The sequence below is a fragment of the Chiloscyllium plagiosum genome, unplaced genomic scaffold (genome assembly GCF_037043375.1).
Source record: "Chiloscyllium plagiosum isolate Xiang-an unplaced genomic scaffold, Cpla_swu_hap1 HiC_scaffold_21, whole genome shotgun sequence".
Lineage (NCBI taxonomy): Eukaryota > Metazoa > Chordata > Chondrichthyes > Orectolobiformes > Hemiscylliidae > Chiloscyllium > Chiloscyllium plagiosum.
The window spans coordinates 102,083,560-102,094,744 of NW_028270159.1; positions in this window are offsets into that span (position 1 = coordinate 102,083,560).

Below are 11,185 nucleotides of genomic sequence, written 5' to 3' on the forward strand. Positions count from 1 at the left end.
GCTTTGTTCTTCAGCTGCAGGCTTTTATATGGACAAAAGCTGAGCTTTCTTGCATGCTTTCCCATCTGCAAACCTGCCTTCGAATTTGCTTGAACAAATCTGCTCTGGTAGTGAAATGTAATGCAATTCCATTTAATTACAGCGCAAAGCGTTGTTAAGTTTTTCTCCAACCAGGTTCTGATCATATGCCGTTCTGTTCCTTCCACGAAAAGCAATACCGCATTTGCCTTCCTTTGCGCAAGCGGCTCGGTTCAAAGACAAGAAAGAAGCAGATGCTCTGGTGTCACAGCGCACCAGGAATTCCTGAACTTGTCTGTCTGTCAAATGTACACCAAGGTCGTCTCAGAAAGACCTCATTTGGAAACTGTCAATCGTTATTCAACGTGCGAGAATTGGCACCAAATATCCTGAATCATGTTTCGGTGCAATTCGCACGTTAGTGGCTCATTCAATCAGCAACAGCAATGAAAGAAATTACACTCTCAGAGGATTCTTTCGACTTGCGCATTCATAGCGTCGCTAGTATTAAATTCCTCCCCGAGATCTAAGTCATGTTGGAACTGAAACGGAGGAATCGACAGAGAGGCTACAGAATGACATCGCATTCGTTGTGTTTTCTTTAAATCACTGACGAGCAGGAAAATGTAAACGGGGAGGGCGAGTGGAGAAGTGAGTCAGTTGCAGATCTGGTGAAATTCCTTCTTTGTGATTCACTCAGCAACCAGAGACGTGAAGGTGACTCAGGCGTGAAAGCTCTTCACATCGAGAACAAAAAGCACTCAAGGGCAGTTAGCACCTCTTCTGGAATGGGGGTGGGGTGAGGACATTACCTTTTGACTTCTGTTACTATGTTCAGAAACTGGCTTTTAGATTGAGGTGAACAGAAACTGCATCTCTAAAAAGCACCACGGAATTTAGCAAAATGTATTGAGTCGCTTCTCCTCGATTCCCACATAGGTTTCCAATTCAGTTGGTATCCATGTGGCTCATGTCCAGGAGTGAACATCTCTGCAGCAAATTGCACGGTTAAGGTAAAAGGCAAGGAAAGTGGCATCTCGAAATGGCTCCGAGGTCATAGCATTCTCACAATGAGATCTGTCGTTCTCATGTGAGCTGCCGTTCCCGGATTGTAATGATACCTCCGGTTTTAGGGTGGAGAACATTCTTTGGGACTCTTATTCTGAAAAGAAAAACCAGACACAGTGACTGAAACTATGCTGCACGGTATGATGTGGATCACGGCCTGCTCAGGTTTGTGCATTTTCCCTGTAGTCTGGTGTGTTTCGTGTTCCGTGTAAACGTGAAAGTCATCCTGTTTCGAGCAATGGGTGAAATCATTTAGCAAAGCAAGAACTGAAATTCCAGTAATGTCAAGCAGCTCATGGTTATTTGACCAAATCATAAGCGAACCCATATTCTCACGCACTCACAGATCCATTTGTAGCTGAAAGAAGTCTGAGAAGATAGACTCAGCTTACCATTGATTTTTGTCTGGATTGATGGGCTATCAATATCTGCTGCGAAATTGACATTGGAGCCGGGCACATTCCAGCAGCTGTGCGAGTCCGAGAGGAATCATTGAACCCATTTCATGTGACTTTGCATCTGTTGATATGCAGGAGCACAATTGGAAATAGAAGAAAATGAGACGTAGCTGCCGAATGGTAGTGTGGCCGAGCGGTCTAAGGCGCTGGATCCAGGTTCCAGTCTCGAAAGGGGCGTGGGTTCGAATCCCACCGCTGCCATTTCTGCTGATCAACTCCAACGCTGCAGCTTGTTAAAATGCTGTTTCGGTACCCACGGTATATTGATGTTGAAAACAAAAGTATAATGGGATTACATCCCAGGGAACCGTCTGTGGTATGGGATACTGCCAAATATTACAAAATGTCTCTCCTGTCGTGTTCGTGTTCGCCTCCCACTCGGAAAATTGCAATCAGTTCTGCCGTCCCAGGCAAGTTGAGCTTTTACTGGAACTGAATGGAGACTGTTATTTTATCGCTGTTGTGAAACCAAGTCCTACGGTGACTCTACTCGTTGTTATTTGGGTTTCTAGCTGATGGGAAAATCGTTCCAATGAATTTCGATGTCATACCTTGTTGAATTTTTCCCAGTTCCTTCATTTCCGTCCTGGAAACATCGGAAGGGAAAGGTAATCTAATCGAGACTGTGATTGGTGAAATTCACTTTTTACGGCCAATTCTTATTATGTTCTTTCTTTCTCTCTTTTCAGCATTGTCTGGAAAGTGGTGGTGCATTAAGGCAGCAGAATATTTGAAAGAGTCGTTTGGAAATGCCCTGTTGTTAGTTGTGAGATTACCTTATGACTCATGCCCTCGGACTGTATCACATTTAGCATTCATGCATCTCTGTGTCTGAAAATGCATGAGGTATGCCAGTTTTGTTTGTGTTCCGTGTTAAATGTTTTCTGTTTTGCGATTCGCTCAATACATTTCGATTTAACAGGGTTTCTGAGGTAACTTCCAGCAGCAAAAATCCTCAGCTGAGGATCTGGGAAAAATTCACAGAGTATGGTCAGTCGGAGCTAAAGTAAGGAAGTCGTTCGTTTCAGCAGTGTTTCACAATACTACCTTTCCCGTGAGCAGTCGAACAGGCTAAATGATTGTGCCACAGACTGCGACGGCAAACTCCGCTAAAAAGTAATCCTTTAAAGCCGGTGGAAGCAACATGACGTTATTGGGGTAGATCGTGAAAAAAAATATTCCGGTGGACCTCGTCCACGCTCACCGCATAGCCAAAATTAAACAAGTCCCGTTCCCCAGCATTTGACCCCAATCCCTCTAAATGCATCCTATCCGGAAACTCACCCGATTACCTTTGCAATTTTCTGAGTGTAATAGCCTCCTCCACTTCCTCTGGTAGATCATTCCAAACACGCACAACCTTCTTTACATGAAATGTGCCTCAGGTCCTTTGTCACTTTCAGCCCACTCACATTAAAACTATGCTGTCGAGATTTCGACTCACACCAACTTGGGTAAAAGACGTAAATACTCAGTTTACCACCCTTCAATAAGGTCATGTCGCAGCTGTTACGTTGCTGTGAAAGTCGTCCCAACCTATTCCACCTCGCCCTACGGTACAAACATCGACGACATCTTTGTCAATATTTTGTCATCAATTTCACGTGTCTTTTTGTTTACGTTTTCAGGATGTCGATTACGCTGGACACCAACGAGCTATTGGAAACAGAATGATGAAACTTCGACCGGCTTAAACTTTCAGTGCTGCATGCCACTGAGCCCTCCTCGTTTACATTTTCCTGCTCGTCAGTGATTTAAAGAAAACCAAATGGATGCCATGTCATTCTGTAGCCTCTCCATAGATTCCTCCGTTTCAGTTCCATCATGACTTAGATCTCGGGGCGCACCGTCATTCTAGCGATGCTACGATAGCACCCCTGTTACTTCAGTGTGATGTGAGGCCATTTATTCGAAATAAAATGACCCTCTAAAGAGTAACCCACACAAACACTTTTCCCGATCATAATTCTTCACATTTACTGCTGACTAATGCACATATCCCAGATCACAATGTTCAATTTAGCATGGCCAGCTCACCTAACCTGCACATGTTTGGATTGTGGGAGGGCACCACAGCGTAGTCACATAGATTGGAGGAGAACGTGCAAAGTCCCCACAGTCACCCGATGTGGGAAATCAAACCGATGTCCCTGTCGCTGTTGGCAGCATTGCTAACCACTGAGGTACCCTGTAATCTTATGCAATAAGAAAAATCAGTGAAAGATACGAAAAAACAAGTTTCAAATTAACACTCTCCGATATTGTCAAAGCATGTCAATCTTACATTCAATACGAATAAAAATCCCGGCAATTCAGGAATCAACAACAATAACAATTTAATTTGATCAAAGATCGCAACAATATTTCGACGAATTGCAATTTTTAATAACAAATATAGGTAATTAGCTGACTAATGAATAATTGGAAGTGGCATATATTTACTTAACGCCGAAGAAAGCGACTTGTTTGTCCCCTTGTTTCCTTGCAGAATAACATGTGTGTGTGTGCGGGTGTGTGATCGAAATATTTGAATCAAGTTCTTTCTAACAAAATAACTGATGACTTGCGATCACTTAGCTTTGTCACCTTTAAGACCACAACATTTTCAAATATTTTCCAGGAATTTGCAACCAGAAGAACTAGTTCTTTTCTTTTCATCGGAACCCAAAGACCCAAAGACACTGAGAATTAGTGAGTCAATGCAAGAATTCAACTGAAGACAACATCCCCTCTTTCCAAAAATGTTCAAAAGTTAAAAAAATCAAAATTTATTGCCATTGTTGAATGGAACAATAAAGAGATGCTAATTCATTTTCATTTGATTTTGCTGCATGAAACATCCATGAGTCGTATTATTATTACAAATACAATAGATGTGAACATTGAAGTCAAATAATAATTGAATTCAACTATATTTCAATAGGCAAAATAAAAATTGATATTTACATTGATTGAGAGATTGTGCATTGCAATATCTTTACAGTGGTTCATGTACTGTGCTGTAAATCCACATTTGCGCAACCTAGCAGATTGAATAATAATTATTTTTATTATGAATTAGCAACAATTGAATTATGAAAATTGTCAATGCATTAAAGAATAATGACAAATCTCTTTTTGCAAGTGATTGAGCAATGTCTGGAAAGGAACTGGAATTAATTCAGTGAAAAGTAATTACATTTTCCTGAATGTTAAGTCTGAGATTACCGTGATCATTCAAATGAGGAAACATCAGATATTTGCAATGACGTTGTATGGGAAGTCATTGGTTCGTTTATGGGTAGGTGATTTGAATAATAAAGGCATTTTCATACTATACTATTAGTGCTCAGAAATAATGGATTAAATCTAAATATGAATCTCTCTATACTTGTTCAAAATACCTTTTTACAAATAATTGTGCCATTATTGTAATGGCAATGACTTGATAATGAATGCTGTCTTTTGAAGAATTAAAATGACTCAATATTTCAAAAGCACTTGACTGTGATGTTGATTGGATATTTATTAAGGTCAGTAAACTGAGGAATAAAACATACTCCCTTGCTTTATGGATTGAAGAAAAATGAGCCATTCAGTGATTATTGAGCAAAAGTCTTCTTTTTTTAAGTAAACAATGTACGTAATACAAGAATTGTGCATTTCCATCCACCTGATTCCTTGTAGAGATATGTTACATCAATTTATATGATTAATATTATGATCAATGTTTATAGATTTGTGTCAGAATTAGAAAGAGAATTAGTAAGTCATGAAAGTGAGCTTGAAACTGAACAACAATGTAGTCAATGACATGTGGCATATAAGCGATTGTAATAATATTGTCATTTTTGTACAATGCTGGAATAGAAATGACAAAAAAAATCAACATGGTCAAAGCAGTTCTTTTCTTACAATGAAATGAAAACAATCATCATTTTGTAGCACGCATGATTTGATATAGCAGTTTTTAATGAGACATATACAGTGATGACTAACCCTTTTGCAAAAAACGTAGGAATTTCACAAATTTAAAATGCAGTATTTGTTCAATTTGTAATAAAAATGGTTATAATTTGAATTGTCTCTTGTACACACACAACGAAAAAGGAGCTTAAAGATTGTTAGATTGACAAAAATTTGCTTCCCAACGTTGTTGTAGTACAGTCAATATCCGTGATAATGTAGAATTATTGGTTTAAACAATATAAATCAACATTAACGAGTGAACTGAAATATAGCACATCAATTGCATTAACTGCATAGAATAGTAAATAAATGCTTACTGTTGTCATTTGTACTAGGAATAAGATACTAACTCAGGTTATTCCACTGAATAGTAATCAGCTGATGATGAATATCTTTGTGTCGCTTTATCTGCACTGTTTTGTGTGAACATCGATTTCAATAAATTTAGATATTTACATGAATTAGGAACAGATTGATAACTGGCTATGAAAGACCTTATTTAAGATTAGGCAATTTTAGTATTCACTAGGTTTGCTGAACAAAACACAGTTAAGTCATTATGCAATAAACGAGATTAGAGAGAAATATGCAAATTCAATTTTCAAATGAATGAACTCGCAATATTTTCACAGCATTTCAATCTTACATTCAATATAAATAGATGAGTGGAAAACTTAAAACAAATTTCAGACAACTCATAAACAGATCAATAATTAAAAATTGATATATAGCAGGAAGTAGCATTTGTTTATTTAACTGTAGAAGAACTTGATTTTCTTCTCATATTTATACCTTTGAAGGATCAAGCACTACGTGCAGTCTGAACTCAGCTCTTCAGAACAAATGAAAAATAAGGAATATCTTTACTTTGCATATTTCGTCTTTGTGAGTGCAACGTTATCAAATGTTTTGCAAAGAATATTGATTGAGTGGAAATAGATACATTATTTTATTAGCGGACTGAAGACAATATATAGCAGATACTGTGATTATTGGAATGAACAACAAATGAAAACATATCTAATGTCGAATTGAAAGGCAATTCATTCGATTCTTACATATTTTCTTATCAACATTCAGAGCTGCTCTGTCACAGCTCTGTGCAAGGTTTGAATTGAAATTTGTACCCTCGGGTCTGGTATTAGAGACACGACCAGAGTTGCACTAGATTCCTTCATAACATTCCCAACCAGGCTCGGCAGGGCTGAAAAATAATCATATATTTATTATGAGAATCGGATTGGAATTAAATGATTGGATACTGTTTGTAATTTACTGAAAATTCAGTAGTAATTCACAATAATGATGGGAGTTAACAAATGTCTTAATTAAACATAATTATTATAATCACTTGTGGTACGACAACTTGATAGAATTGTGTGATTACTGTGCATTATAAATAAAATGAATTTAATTATTCGAAATGTTCAGAAGTTTACCATTTTCTGAAATGTAAATTAAAATGATTTTGATCTACACGTAAATTGGAACAAAATGATGAGTTGATCAGTCAATGTGCCTATTCAGCTGAAGACAACTTTCATTCCTTCTGAAAGTGTACGATTTCTAAGAAGTCACCATTTCCTGTGGTTGTTTAATGAAATAAGAGAGATGCCAGCCCTTTTTTTGTATCGTTCAAAACATTCATGGGGATTGAAATGATTTTCCACATGAAAAATATTCAACTGTTATTGTGATTAAAAAACACAATAAATGTTAACAATTGGAGTGATTTCCAATCAAATCAATTCAAAAGTGTTTCCAAGTTTAAAATGAAAATCAATATTTAGAATGATTTAGAGATTATACATTACAATATCCTTGCATTAGTTATTATAACAAACATAGTTTCACATGTACACCCCTTACCGAGATGAACAATTATTAGGTATTGGCAACAAATCGATTTGAAAACTTTTATTAATGAATTTAAGAATAATGAGGTATCTCCTGTTCCTATTCCACTGAGTAATGTTCACAAATGAAGAGAGATATTGCAGTGCAAAGTAACTGGTGTTCTCTGAATTTCAATGGCTGAGAAGACTGTGATTTTTCAAATGAGCAAAAGTCAGATATTTACAAATGATGCTGCAATGGCAATTATTGGTCTTTTGTGGGTGTATTGGTCTTATCAAACAGGTTTTAATATTGTAGCACTCACACTAAAAATATGGGAGATATTAAAGGCACATTATACTTGTTATAAAGCCTAAGTTAAAGTATTGCGTAATTATTGTAATTGATAATTATTTCTAAAATCCTGATAGATAAATTGACATAATATTTTGAATGCACTTTGCTCTGATGTCGATTGTATATTCATTAACATTAATAAACTGAAAATTAAAATATAAAACGTGGCTTTAATAATTAAAAAAATCTCAGCAACAATTGAACATAGTTCAATATTTTTGGTTGGTTCATGTCTATTTTATTAATGTAACTTTATCATAATAAATGTTTCCACAAATGTGAGAACTAGGAAGAAAATAATTAGGCTGGGAAAGTAAGTATTATTGTGAACGAAACATCGAGTTAATGACATTTCGTACAGGAAGTAATTTTGTAGCAAATGACTAATAATTGTGTGATTATTGTTCATTGACAACTAATATTGGAAGAAAATAAAACTATCTCAAAATGAAAATAAAATAAATATCATTTTGGAGGTCACATGATTATAAAATGGAAATTGTCAAATAATGTGACATTTCAGCTGAAGAATTGTTCTTCCCCCCGCCACTCCCACGTGTAGTATATTCAATAATTTAAAATTTAGTATAAGTTGAACTAAATAACAAACGGATGTACCTACATTGTTTTCTTGCACACGAAAAAAAGTAATAAAAAACATGAAAATGATATCGCTCTGCAAGTAATAATTTCACAGATAATAAGTGCTTGTATTGAATTTAAATGTCACAATAGCTGTAGGAGTGATTTCCCCTGACAGGGGATGAAGACTGAGGAGATAGGCAGAACTCAGGCAAGTGGAAGATGTTTACTCATGCTGCAATCAGTTAATGCAGGGATCATCCCCCGAGGCCAATCTTGGAAGGGATGTCAATGACACACTGTAACGTGTGCAGTAAAAAGCAGTATTTTTACACACTTTAGTCTGTATTACAATGTCCACATGCAATGTGGTTACAGTCCTTCCCCACTTATACAGACACCCGATCCTGTAGAACACCTAACCTTGGATCAATATCGCTATGGATCGCCCGAGCTTCCTATTGCTTCATGATGTTTTACAGGTGCTATAATCTCCAGGCCGTGGGATCTCTCTGTGCATTTTATTTCGTCAGATTACAAAATTAATTGCTGCCGTCCTTTGGGCCTCTCACTCTGCCTTATTTATGATTCTCAAGAATATGTAATTAGAAACTTTTTAAATGTTCTAAGCAACTTTAAAATAGTAACTATTTCTGACAATCAAACCCTGTCTGATTCCCTGATAGCAGCTGTGGAAGTTAGCTGGGCTCTATCCTGCAGTTGGTGTTTATTCATTCACTGGTACAATTATTCTTTCATTAATGAAAGTCAGGGTTGGTCATTTTTCTGTATGCTGGCATTCTCTTAACACTATCTGGAATATCACTGTCTGGAATGGCATACTTATGGACTTAGAGTAGGATTGTACAAGTGTTCTTTTTTAATTTAAGACTGAAACAGACTGTTAGTCTTATTTATCTCTCCTCCACATTTTGTGTTTTAATTCCAAGGCAGGCTGCTCGGGCCATCCCTACAGCAGCAAATCAATAAGGATTTCAGCACTAAAATAAAAATCAGCATTCGCTACCATGAGGAAACAGTACCCTGCAATATGCTTACGTCACTGAGACTTAATTCCACACTTAAAGTCGACTCTACTTATTTAATCAATGATTAAATATTAGATATAAGTAACAATTAGTGTTAAAACTAGTCACTGTTAACTTAAAATGATTAGAAATGTCATATTACTATCCGTAACTTGTAGAATTGAACATTAATTATTGGAGTCTAAAACAATCAGACGTATCTTCATTTTGTAAGGCCGAATATTAATCCAATGAATTCTGTGAACATTTAAATGAGAAGATATCAGATATTTCCTGTCAGTGTTGGATGAGGAATCATTGCTTGGTTTGTGGTTGTGTTGACCTGGAATAAAATGACTTTGTTTCTTTGTAAAATTTGCACTAAGAAATAATGATTTAAATTGAAATGTGAATCTCACGATATTTGTTACAAAACCTAAATTGAATTACTGTGTGATTGTTGGACTAACAATGAATTGGTAATCTATTTTAGAACACTGATACATTAAGTTCAATATTTCCAAACGGGTTTGCTGTGATATTGATTACATAATAATTAGTATCAGTGAACTGAGAATTAGAATGCTGGCATGATGTTTTAGAAAATAATGATATGGAGTCATTGTTGATTATTCAACATTCTCAGATACTCCTGCAATCTGTACTTGCTATCTTAGCTTTTCTTCTGTAGAAATACAATATATAATCCATGCAACTTTTCATGTCATCAATATTCAGACATTTGTGTCAGCATTACAAAGAAAATAAATCGACAACGAACATAGGTATCATAGCAAAAAACAGTCAACAGCATTTATAGAGGAAATTTTTAAACATTGTCTCTGAGTGAATATATGAAAAAGTTTAATGGGTATCTGTTACAATGTATTGAGCCGCATTTACATTTTTATCATGATGACTGGGGGGAACCTATCAGAAAACTCGCCTATATTTAGGAATTCCTTCATCTCAAAACATGTTACTATCAGCATCCTTAGTCGTAAATAATGAAGTCTATTTAATGGTGTGAGAAAGATGTGTGTAAATTATAAGAAGGCATCTCTTGCATATATTTGGGTTGGTGTGAAAGCGTGATGTTTGCTGTGGTTACTCATCTTGAGAACAATACAATACTGACAAAAGGTTTTGCACTAAACAGTAATTAGTTGGCCTTGAATACCATCGTGTGGCTTTATGTGCAGTGACTAATTTATTTCAAGAGCTTTGAGATATTTTCCATGATCTGTAAAATGATTAATAATTGTTTGACAAACATCCACATGAGGTCATGTGGATGTATAAAACCCTTCATTATTGACATTTCCAAGAGAGGTATATAATGCTCAGGCACTGGCTGGAAGTCAAGGTGTAAGAAAATCTGATTCATCCTGGAGCTGATTGATTCTAGGTGCTGTTTGATTGATTTTGTATTTATCCCGATTTCTCTGCCTGTAGGTGAATTTAGAACATCCAATTTCTGTCCAAGGGTCTCTTCACATCACAGGAGAGTTAAAATATCATTCACATATTGTGATAACAATGAATTTTTAATTAAAGTTTTTGTTTTAACAAACAAAACGATTTGATGTTTTCCAAGAATTTACACTGACATTGATCAAATATTTATGAAGAAAGATAAACTGAGAATTATAATCTAGTTGCAGGATTGTTGAATTGTTAAACCACAGACTTAAGAGTTTTAATTTTGGAATGGTTTGGAGGCGCCAGTGTTGGACTGGGCTTTACAAAGTTAAAAATCAAACACCAGTAGGTTATTAACCAACATGTTTATTTTGAAGAACGAGCTTTCAGAGCGCTGCTCGTTCATCAGATGGTTGAAGGAGCACCGCTTAGAAAACCAGTGCTTCCAAATAAACATGTTGGACTATA